Genomic DNA, 3750 nt, shown 5'->3' with positions numbered 1-3750 from the left:
CATAGTTTTACAAAGATTGGTACCCATACAACGCTTGAAGGGCACATCACTCCAATTATTAAAGGTCTCTATTTTTCTCAAAGCAATTAAGAAAAAAAAAAAAAAACCACACTAAACTAATGCTTCAGTGGGCTAAAACTCTCTCCATTTGAACCACTTGTTTTTTTCTTTCTTTTTTTTTTTTTTTAATAACCATTCACTCATCAGCTCAAGAAAAAAAAAAAAATCTATAGAATTGGCAAACATCATGGAAATTCACCTCCCTTCCAAAACCTGTTTACTGAAAGGAGAACAAGAGAACATAATTGTCTGGCTAAAAGCACCCCCATAACAAAGATGATTAGAAAGCTTTTATGTTTCCTAACCACTTCTCCTCCAGCTGGTTTTCGGCCAAACTTGGATCTATAAAAGCAAACTATTGGCTTTTTAATCATTTTAGGACTCAGGATTGCAGTAAACATATTTTTTGTGTGTGTGCCATCTTTATATTTGTTCATTTTTTCATTGACTAAAAAAACATTATTTTGTGATTTTTCTATATTCCAGTCACTCTGCTGGACACCTAAGATGCCATGGTGCCTGAAGTTGATGTGTTTCTAGGTATAATGAAGGTTATAGTGAGGGGAAGGGGAGCATAATATAAAATATAATCAGACATTAAATATATAATTGTGCAGTTGACTAACCATCGTATTCCTATCCATTGAATAGCCATCTTGATAGGCTGCCGAGTTTGACATCAAAGTATAACAAGGGGGTTTGGCTAATTGGCCAACCTGGGATAACTCCTTTGAGAGGTAATATATTTGCTGAGATCTAAAGGATGACTAGTTTCAATGGGCAGCCATGTTGAAAGAGTGTTATAGGTGGGCAGGGTGGGGGCAGTACTACGTGAAGGCCCTGGAGGAGGACTGTGATAATATTATTTCATCTGTGTCTTTGTGCATCACATGTTTTTTGGGCATCGTGTATTTTCTCAGCTCAGTTCTGTTCCAGTTTTCAGGGACCATAGCCCAGTGGGGCCAACAGAGGAGCCAGGACCTGCCTCAGCTCTAAGGAGCATCACAGTCTAGTGGAAGAAACCAAGGGACAAGACAGAGTTCCAGCCTTAGTCACACTTTTTCTGTCCTTTCAGAATTTAATGGGCAGTGCAAGATGTAGACAGAGCTAGAAAAGTCTACTAGTTTAATAAAATGTCCCTGGACTCAGTGACAGAATGCTAGCCAGTTCTCACTTGCCAGGGGAGTCAACCTCAGCGGTATCCCTGCTCAGTGGAGGTGCTGCTGGGGGTTCCTACTGAGCAGACTCGAAGCTACCTCTATCATCTTCCTGTGCAGAGACTTAGCTAAACTCCCAGCTACATATACGCAAGGTGTCCTGAAGCAGAGAATGAGATTATCCCAGCTTGCCTGCCCTCGTTTATGCGCAAAGGAGCTCCAAAGATCTGGAATAACAGAAGTCTCTGCCAAGAGACTCTAAGAGCATCATCTTAGTCCCTTGCTACAGTGAGGCATTCCTAGATTATGTTTGAGGCATTCAATCTTGTAAAAACACCAACTTTCAAGATCTGACCTTGGTCTTCAAGTTTTCCCTCCTATTCATTGAAATATTCACAAAAATTAGAGTAACAATGCATGTGCTTGCTAAGTCATGTCCAACCCTTTGCGACCCTATGGACTGTAGACCACCAAGCTCCTCTGTTTATGGGATTTCCTTTATTTAACCTATATGCAGAGTACATCATGAGAAATGCTGGGCTGGAAGAAGCACAAGCTGGAATCAAGATTGCTTGGAGAAATATCAATAACCTCAGCTGCAGATGACACCACCCTTATGGCAGAAACTGAAGAAGAACTAAAGAGCCTCTTGAGCAAAGTGAGAAAGGAGAGTGAAAAAGTTGGCTTAAAGCTCAACATTCAGAAAACTAAGATCATGGCATCTGGTCCCATCATTTCATGGCAAATAGATGGGGAAACAGTGGAAACAGTAGCTGACTTTATTTTTCTGGGCTCCAAAATCACTGCAGATGGTGATTGCAGCCATGAAATTAAAAGACACTTACTCCTTGGAAGGAAAGTTATGACCAACCTAGATAGCATATTCAAAAGCAGAGACATTACTTTGCCAACAAAGGTCCGTCTAGTCAAGGCTATGGTTTTTCCAGTGGTCATGTATGGATGTGAAAGTTGGACTATAAAGGAAGCTGAGCACTGCAGAATCTATGCTTTTGAACTGTGGTTTTGGAGAATACTCTTGAGAGTCCCTTGGACTGCAAGGAGATCCAACCAGTCCATCCTCAAGGAGATCAGTCCTGGGTGTTCATTGGAAGGATTAATATTGAAGCTGAAACTCCAATACTTTGGCCACCTAATGCGAAGAGCTGACTCATTTGAAAAGGCCCTGATGCTGGGAAAGATTGAGAGCAAGAGGAGAAGGGGACAACAGAAGATGAGATGGTTGGATGGCATCACTGAGTCGATTGACATGAGTTTGGGTGGATTCCAGGAGTTGGTGATGGACAGGGAGACCTGGCGTGCTGCAGTTCACGGGGTCGCAAAGAGTCGGACATGACTGAGTGACCGAACTGAACTGAACTGAACTGAACTGGTAAGAAGACTAGAATGAGTTGTTATTTCCTGCTCCAGGGGATCTCGCCGACCCACAGATTGAACCCATGTCTCATATGTGTCCTGCATTGACAGGTGCGTTCTTTACCACTCGTATTACCTGGGAAGCCCCATTGCAGTAAGGTAGGTATCATTATCCCCACTTTAGAAATAAGAAAATTGAGGCACAAGGAAGTTAAGGTAACTTGCTGAAGTCACACAGTAAAAAGTAGGTGAGCTGGAAATTAAACCCGGGTGGTCTGACTCCACAGTTTGCCTTCTTCATGTCCCGACCATGCGGCCTGGCAAAACACCAACCAGCATTTAAGATGAAGCCCAAGGCTCTGGTTTAGCTGAGGTCGGGTTGCAGATTTAAGGAGTGATTTAGCTGGGGCTCTTTGGCTGGCAAGAAAAAAAGATGCGCTCAAGTGGATTTAAGGAAGAAGAGATGGGATAGTTTAAGGACGCACATGAGTTGACAGGAGAGAATCTCACAGGTATCATGAAAAGTAGTTTTTGATCTCACCACACTGACATGGCAGGTGCAGTCTGTGTGTGGGCCCCTGGGGGCTCCACAGTCACCTTGGCAGGGAAACTTGCCGATCCGTGCTAACTGCTTAGGTCTTCTAGTCTAACTCCCATTTTCTGTGTCTGCTGCCCTCTTGCCTCCTAGCATCATGCCTTGTGTCCTCCATTCCATACCCATTTCTTCTTCTTTATATCTCCTGATCCCTCTCAGACTGGCATACACACTGCAGCAGATGCAAACTGCCAGTGTCTCACCCACACTCCCTGGCCCACACCCTGCTCACCTGCAGCCCAAGTGGGCAGGGTCTTTTGAAGGCTGACAGCATCCTTTTCCAAGCATCTGCATCTCTCTGCTAGTTCACCTGAGGCTGTCTCCAGATGGGTGCTCACTGAGCCCACCTGCAGAACAGCCTACAGGGGCACCCCCACCCAATGAGGGTCGGGAGTTAAAAGATAAGCATCTCAGCTCCTTACAGGTGGATCTGTTACCATCACCTCGGAGGGTACCCAAGAGAGGGTGGAGGGGTGATAGTATATCAGGAAACGACAGCGTGGATCTAGAAGCAAACAGAAAAGAAACCAAAGTTAATGACGCACTTAGATTGGACTGGGACTT

The sequence above is a fragment of the Capricornis sumatraensis genome, chromosome 7, assembly GCF_032405125.1.
Source record: "Capricornis sumatraensis isolate serow.1 chromosome 7, serow.2, whole genome shotgun sequence".
Taxonomy (NCBI): Eukaryota; Metazoa; Chordata; class Mammalia; order Artiodactyla; family Bovidae; genus Capricornis; species Capricornis sumatraensis.
This window is presented reverse-complemented; position numbering follows the sequence as displayed.